At 34.8% G+C, this 8,662-nt stretch overlaps 1 pseudogene; it reads right to left on the bottom strand.

The window, feature by feature from the left end:
• Positions 1–4,296: 4,296 nt before the first annotated feature.
• Positions 4,297–7,679, bottom strand: LOC107961954 (putative receptor-like protein kinase At4g00960; annotated as a pseudogene).
• Positions 7,680–8,662: the final 983 nt, after the last annotated feature.

Below are 8,662 nucleotides of genomic sequence, written 5' to 3'. Positions count from 1 at the left end.
AATTAGAGGGTCTTAAATAGCAATTTGACCAAGTTCTAAAATTTTGGACAAAAATGGGCTTGGATGGATAAAATTTCAAAGAGTGGCTAAAAGGGCATTTTGGTCATTTGGTCATTAAATGAACTAAAAGACAAAATAAAAGCCAAATTTCTTGTCCATCTTCTACATATGGCCGAATATTGCATGGAATAAGACATTATTAGGGTTTTCAAGCTTCCAATCTCAATAGTAAGTGCATTCAAACCCCGTTTTTTATGTTCTTTACATTTTTGAAATCCCGGTAACATGCTCTACTCATTTCTACCATTATTTTAAGCTAGGGTTTATGTTTAAAAATTTACTCATGAATGGTATGCATGTATTTTATTGTTTAATGGTAGAATATGAAGGCTCAGTGTGTAATAAACGACTTTTGCTAAGTGATTTTCGGTAAAAATGCTTAAAAAGGACTAAATCGTAAAAGTTATAAATTAGTCATAAAAGGATGATTTAGTGGAAATTAGGGGCTGCCATAGTTATGAAAATGATTCGACTAGGCTTGAAATGCAAGGAAATTGAATAAAAATCATTTTACGAGCATTGGGGGAAAAGTGAAAAATGTGAAAGTTTAGGGGTCAAAGTGAAAATTTATAAAAAATGATTTTTGGATCCATATGAATAATGTGACTAATATTTAGGCTAAATTTGATATTATAGATCAAGGAAATTGAGATTCGGGCTTAAATCGAGAAAATACAAGGTTATGGACTAAAATGGCAAATTGTCGTTTCTGGATCCGAGGTAAGTTCGTGTGTTAATAATAATGCAATACCATGCTTGAATTGTAATTCTCTATTGATATGGCATAAATTGTATGATTTAATATGTTTAGGAGAAGTTGATGGATGGTATGTATAATATGGAAAATGTGATATTTGTTGTGTCATGTGAAATTGAATGGCAAATTAATGTTACATGAATTGAATGTTAAATTAATATTACATGGGTTGTATGAGTTGCTACACGGTTGTACCTGGCGAGATTCCGACAAGTAAGTTCTAATAACCTAAAGTAAACCCATAATATGCCTAAATGCATGTTTTATGAATGTATGATAGTTGTATAAAATGATGGCATAAAAATTTGTGAATTGTGTTAATAATATTAATGACAAAATGATAAATGTCCCGGTTGAAGTTAAAAGGGAAATTCGATGGATAAACCATGACTTTTGTGACTTGAAATCCTACACGTGTTGCAGAAAAGGATTTAGCCCGGACTGGTAATCCGTTGATCTCAATTATAGAAAGGAACTAGCCCGGACGGGTGTTCCTTGAGTGGTCGAGCCTCCCGAAGAATATGTGTGCATTATGGATTTAACCCGGACGGGTAATCCGAATAGGGTCTGAATTTAGCCTGGACTGGTAATTCAAATCCGAGCTCATTAAGAGTGTTTGTCGTTACAAGGGATTTAGCCTGGACTGGTAATCCCTCCATAAGATGTGAGGTTCACGGGAATGCGTGCTTGAAAATGATCACTTGCATATTTGACGGTAAATGGGCTATCCATCGAGATTCTTGAGAAATTCAACGGGATCAACATGAGAAATGAGAATGGAAATTCTTGAATCATTGAGCTCAACTAAGATTAATACTATGATGTTTTGCCATGAGACTAATTTGATGATTGAGTGTATATGATAGGGAATTATCCTTTACTTGGAATGCATGACTAAAAATGCCCATGAGAAATAATTACTTTTATATTGAGCTCTATTGTGAAAATGAGTAAGCGATCCATGAAATGGTAAGTTCATGATTAGTTGGAAATGATCTTATGATAGTGATCATTATATTGTACCAAAACTGATTTGGACAGCAGCATTAGTCCTAATTTGAAAATCCACCAAAAATAGTGGAAATTGAGTTAGAGACTAAAAAGAATATGAAATTAAAGCTTATTGGGTCTAGTTTCATATAAAGGAAATGGTGCTAGTAAAGGAATCTCATATGATGAGATATTTTAATTCTTGTAAGATAGAGTCAGAATGAGTTTGGAATCCCTTATTCTAACTTTGGAACATCACTAGAAATTGTACAAAAATAATTATGAGTTAGGAATCATATGACTGAAATCCTTAATGAGTCTACTTTCAGGAGAAAGATACAGGAACATTATCTGAGTCTCATACTATGAGATATTTGATTTTTAGTAGATAGAGGTCGAAGCTATTGGGCAGAGAAATAGGGGAGAGTTTAAAGAATAAACTGTACTAATTGGCTTAACCAAAAATTCTGAAAATTTTATGGTAAGAAGATATGTGAGTCTAGTTTTAGTGAAAATTAACGGATCTTAATTTGGAGTTCCGTAGCTCTAGATATAAATAATTTAATGATTGTGACTCGAGAAAATAGCTTAACTAGAATTTGAGTAAATAGAAAGAATATGAAAATAGCATGTTATTGCATTGCTTATTATTTTCATGCGAGCTTACTAAGCGTAAAGCTTACTCCCTCTTTTCCATTTCTTTTAGTTTTGTCAGGTCAGCTCGGGGTTGGAGATCGTCGGAGGCAGCATCACATTATCGAGCCATTATCCTTGAACTATTGGCATGTGTATGTTAAATGTTTTCAAGTGAGTGGCATGTATAGGGACTTAGTTTTTCTATGATGGATGTTGTTGTGATTAGCCAAATGTATTGGCTTATATTGATTTGTTGATTATAGCCATGAGATGTGGCTTATAATGATTTTGGCTTGTAAGCCTATTTGTCCATGGTATGTGTTAATGTCTTGTTATGTGGTATAAGTGATTAAATAGATGACAAGGTCAACTGTATGTGTGTGCATGTAAAAATGACAAAAAGGCTTGGAAATTAGCCTAAGTCTTGACCACACGGGTAGAGACACAGCCGTGTGGAGGACACGGCCTCTGGCCATGGACGTGTGCCTTGGCCGTGTGCCCTTAAACGGTTGTTGACATCACAAACAGAGAGTTACACGGGCTGAAGATACGGGTGTGTCCCAAGCCACACGGGCGTGTGTGACTACACGACAGAACCCACACGGGCATGTGACTCTCCAAAGCAAGAAAATTGGTTAAGTTGCCCCAGGATTTTCAAAATTCTCGGTTTAGTCCCAAACCACCCCGATGTATGTTATAGGCTTCGAATGCCTGTATAAGGGACGATATGCATGTGTTTGAAAAGTTTTAATTTTGGGCGAAATTTGGTGACCCGGTTTTGTATGATTGTGAATGTTTAAGTCTGGTAATGCCTCGAACCTTGTCCCGGAGTTGGATACAGGTGAGGGGTGTTACAAGTCCGCCACCCTGACAAAGAAACGTGCCTTAAGCAAGTAGGGAGTTATATTTATATTTTTTTTATTTTTTATTTGTTACCCCCGTGCGATAGGGTTAAATTACAGTGTAGTGATGGAATTTACTATGTTCATTTGAACTTACAAGAGTTGTTTGGTATTCACAGAAATTGCGAGGTTGATTGAGGACTCAGAAGAGGGACCAAGCCAGATAGAATGGAGATTGGGGATCGATGTTGGATCAAGTCATGCACATAGGAAGGGGGTACCATTGGTGGCTTCTCCTCAAGATCTATAACAACGAAGCCAAATAGCATCCCTAGAATCTAGATTTTTTAGGACATATAGTCCTTAGCTAAATGTTAAGAGTTTCTCTGTATACAAATAGATGGATTTGGAACAGATATTTGAGGGGCCCAATACTTAATGACTTAAGGTCTTAGTTGTAAGAATTAATATTTTTTTTTATTTTCATTATTATATAGTTTATTTTTAGACTATTTTATAGCAGCTAAGTTAGCAAAACTAAGACTAGGAGAACCCAGTCCATTTGTGACGCTCCATACTCGGATCCAACGGACGAGTCAGACGTGGGGTGTTACAAATACTTTGGGTAGATACATTGGGTTGATGTTTATTATTGATTTTGTTCAAAAATTGCTAAAGGGGAAATTGTTGGAACAATTATGGTTTATAAGATTTTTATATATTTATTTTTATAAACTTTTAATATTATTTAATTGAAACCGGAAAAATTGGGAATCGATGACTAACCAGTTTAACTATTGCTCTAAAAATATTAAAACTAACCACATATCAAATAAAATTGACTTATTGCCAATGAGGCGTCAGTTGTGTAATTTATGTAAAGGTTTACATTTGGATTCCATTAGTTAGTTAATTGAGTTGACTTAATCATTGAGTTAATTATTTTTAACATAGTGATTGATTTTAATTAAGATTATCTTACTAAACAAATCTCACCTTTAAATATCAAAGTGGAAGAAGTATATTTGATATTCGCATGATATTGCTTCATTATGACCATCCATTACACAATGAATATACGCTGATCGGATTTATCGAGGGAATAGTTCAGTAAGGGATGTCTCATTAACTGTGGCTGAGGAGGATGACACAATACTTGTTGATTGATCAGATTTATAATTTGTACGCGAAGGCTTTCCTTTTGTTATGGTGCCAAAATAGAATGCCGTTCGCGGAGGTAATGGTAGAGTAACCGACGAACTGCTAAGCATGAGAACCACTCTCGCCATTGTTGGCCTTGCTTCTGGATCTTCTTGAACGTACAACAAGCCGATGTGAATGCACCTTACAACTTCATTGCTTACATAAGAATCTCCTAAGGCTGAATCCATCGCTTCTATTGGTTTCCCATTTTTCCATTGTCTCCATACCTGCAAACAGTCACCAATTAACACTTCTCATTACACGCAAGTGTTTGATCCAGATATAGTCAGATCTTTTAAATGTATATTCCCGTATCCATCTTTCCGATGGGAAAAAAAACAGAGTAACACATTTTATACAAGGATCCAATTTTATAAGAAGAAATGGGAATTTCATCTAGGACTTACATAGGTTAGAAGGTTATCGCTATATGCAGAGTGACAGAAACTTGTATTCCTTTTGCCACATACAATTTCCAGTATCAAAATACCAAAACTAAATACATCAGACTTTTCAGAGAATCGTCCATGCACAGCATATTCTGGAGACATATAACCACTACAACATAGAAGCCTTAGTAAAGAAGCAAAAACTCAATAGGTTTTTTCTCAATATAATGCAACAGAGATTTACATGATACCTGAGTAAAAGGAAAATGAAATTGCTTGGTAATTAACTTACTATGTGCCGGCGATTCTCTTGGTATGCTGTAAGCTTTTATTCTCCCCAACAATCTTTGCCATACCAAAATCAGAAATCTTAGGGGTTATGTCCTCGTCTAACAAAATATTACTAGCCTTAAGATCACGGTGTATGATTTTGATGCGTAAATCTGAGTGAAGGTATAAAAGCCCTCGAGCAATCCCTTTAATTATTTTGTATCGTTGGGGCCAATCTAACTGTCTGTTTTTCGGGATCTGAAATGCAAGATCATAAGAAAAAAAATAATGTAGTTTGTCATGATCAATTGGATATAAACAGATAGGTTCTTTTTGGTTAAAACTAAATGCATATATGTATGTGTGAAAGGGCCAAACCAAATATAAAGTGATCAAGGCTTTTGTTGGGCACAAATTCATAGACAAGTATCCTCTCTTTTCTTTCTAGGCAATACCCTAATAGCTTCACAAGATTGCGATGCTGAAGTTTGGCTACCAATACAACTTCAGTCTGAAACTCATCAGCACCTTGACCTGAGCTTGTTGATAGTCTCTTCACAGCTATTTCTTGTCCATCAGTAAGTATACCCTAATCATTTGAAACACAATAGTTCTTTATGAAACAAGGAACCTTGGGGCTATCTCTAAATCTTTAACCAAAAAGAGTGGAAATAATTTTATATGATAATTAATTTTCCTCACCTTATATACACTGCCAAATCCACCAGCACCAATCTTGTTAACTTCAGCGAAGTTGTTTGTAGCAGCTTCAATTATGCTCAAATCAAATTGCAGAGATTTCATAGCCCTGATTTTACTTCCATCTACACAAGATTGTATATACATATATGAACCAAATAGGCATAATGCGAAAGTTTTGAGTTATATGATTCATATTATGTATTAGACTATTTTGGCTTACCATATCTGTTTCTTCGCGCAATCAGTTTCTTGCTTGCTTTCCAACCTGGAAAACAACACAAGATAGTGGACAAAACCAAGAACCCCACTGTTGGAACCACGATTTTAATCACCATCTGTGATGACATCCCCTTTTTACCTGATTAAAGGAGAACGGTTTATTACTTTTCTTTGTTTGAAGATAAAATCATTATTTATTTACCAAAATTTTATTAAACTGACCTGGAGCAGGTGGAGGAAGCAGAAGTGGCTTTTCTGGCGGCGAGACTGGTGGCCCAGCTGTTTTAGTTTTGTTAAATACTAGGTTATAGAATGAGGCAGTCTGATATTGTACAGTACAGCTAGGGTGCAAGCCAAATCCTGATGTGTTTCCATTGCTATGAATTAGCAAGTCCCGAATAGCATCCTGGAGGCATCGGTAGCAATCCTCACTTGAAATGTCGGGTGTGCACTGTGCTAGGCTATAAAGTGTTTGGAACACTGTAAAAGTTGCCTCTTTTGTAGCAAACTTTTTAGCCCCCTGTGTAGCATTTGAAGCCCGACTTGCTATTTCTTGCATCACGGTTACTGCAAGCCGGTTAAAACGTTCTCGTTCAGTGGCATAATTAGTATCATACCAGATATCTACTCTACGCTTTTCAGCCATGGAGGAAAATATTGACTGGTTCGAGTAACGTAGCATACACTCTTCGTACCAAATTATGGCCCAAGTTCGATTAGGACAAAGCTGAGGTGCAACGGCAGCAGCAAGGTTGATGCAGTCACGGCAATTTTCAGGGTGGACGTCCCCACGGCAGAGAAAGAGACCATACACCATGCTGGGCTCCTGTCCCGCGGTGGTGTTGAAGAAGCCGTCGTGTTCGGTGGCGTTAGTTGAGAGATAAGAGAAGAGGTGATTGATATTGGCGGCGTAGCCGCCGTTTCCGGTCAAAGTGGTTGCATTAGAGCAGTAGTAGTTCAAGAGCTTTGATTCAGCTAAACTGGCGAAGCTAAAGGTTGGAAGAAACAAAGCCAGAAAGCAGATTTTGGTGAAGGAATCAGCAGCCATCATCAATCCTGTAATAAAAGATTCAATCTTCATTCAACACTGAAATTTTGGTTTTTAAATTTATTTCATCCCATTAATTTCACTTATAAAATCTGAAAACTATAATCTTGCTGGAATCAATTATTCTACTTGGAAAGAGGCTATGATAATCAATTATTCTGCTTGAAAAGAGGCTATGATAAATATGAGATTAGGTAAAGCAAAAAGTCCACCCATACTTCAACAAAAATGTTGACAATCACTTAGTTTTTCTTTTGTTTTTCTTGCAACGAGTGGAATATTTATAATGTTAGGATTTAATAAATTAAAAATATTAAAATAAAAAATTGAGAAACGAATTTAAAGTCTAAATTCACTATCCAAAAATGAAAGTAAATTTGAATAATCTTCATTGTAAAGCAGTTGATGAAAAATCAATTGGCTAGACTCAAATTTTCTGCACCAGCGAAGACGTTTCCGCTTTTTAGAGCCACATATATCACCGTGATCTCATCCTCGTCCACTCCATTTGGAATAAGAAAAGCCAGATTCTTTATGGACCTAGCTAAGAGATACCAGTAAAGTTGAATATCTTTTTGGGTCATTAATGAATGGAGAGATGGGATTAGGGGTGTAATAAAATTTTCAAATATTGATAAGTTTGATTTTAAGCCTAATATTTGGTTTAAGCATAAGTGAACATTTATTTTTATGTTTATGTTCAGCTCGAGATATAATGGAGTTGTTTGAGCTCCTTTATCAGTTTTCGTATTCAATCTCAATTAAGCTTATAAGCATTTAAATTCGAGCTTGAGCTCTACGCTTAATATTAAAAATATAATTTAATAATATAAAAATATTAAAAATGGAAAAGTTGGATAAGGCTTACGAGCTATTTGATCCAAGCATGGACGAAGCTAAAAAAAATTTAGGAAGAGTCGAAATTATATTGTAATTTTTAATAGCCTACATCTTTATAATTTTTGAAGGATTAAATTAAATTTTTATCATTTTTAAGGGGCAAAGTACAAATTTATTTTTACTAATTTAAAATTTTAAAAATTTTAAAAGATTTAAATAAAAATTTTTCTATTTTAGGGGGCTGGGCTACTACCACCCCTAATTATGCCCTTAAGTCTAAGTATTACTAAGTTTAAATTTAACTTGATCAAATTCAATTTTATAATTACTTAATTAAATTTAATTTCTTTTTTAATTCAATTCAAGTAATTTGTAATAAGTAAGTGGAAAATAAATTCAATGAAGTGGAAGCCCCCACATGTCCTCTTTGACGCTGCATTTCAAGAATTGAATGGTAGTCAATAATATTTGATATTATAACCAACTTCCACCTTACTTTGAACTTCGCAATAAGTGGAATAAACATAGTGAATCAATTTTAACTTCACCTTCATATTTTTTTTATTAATAAAATATTAAAAAGTAAATTCCATGTGATGATTTGATAGTTAAAAGTGCTCACCGTCCTAGATGTAACTTGAGTTTGAGTCGTATTATTGTGTTAATTGTTCAGGATTTGTCCTATTATTATAATTCATAAAAAAAT

The sequence above is a fragment of the Gossypium hirsutum genome, chromosome A06 (genome assembly GCF_007990345.1).
Source record: "Gossypium hirsutum isolate 1008001.06 chromosome A06, Gossypium_hirsutum_v2.1, whole genome shotgun sequence".
Lineage (NCBI taxonomy): Eukaryota > Viridiplantae > Streptophyta > Magnoliopsida > Malvales > Malvaceae > Gossypium > Gossypium hirsutum.
Note: the sequence above shows the minus strand (reverse complement) of the source record. Positions and strands in the feature narration are given on the sequence as shown.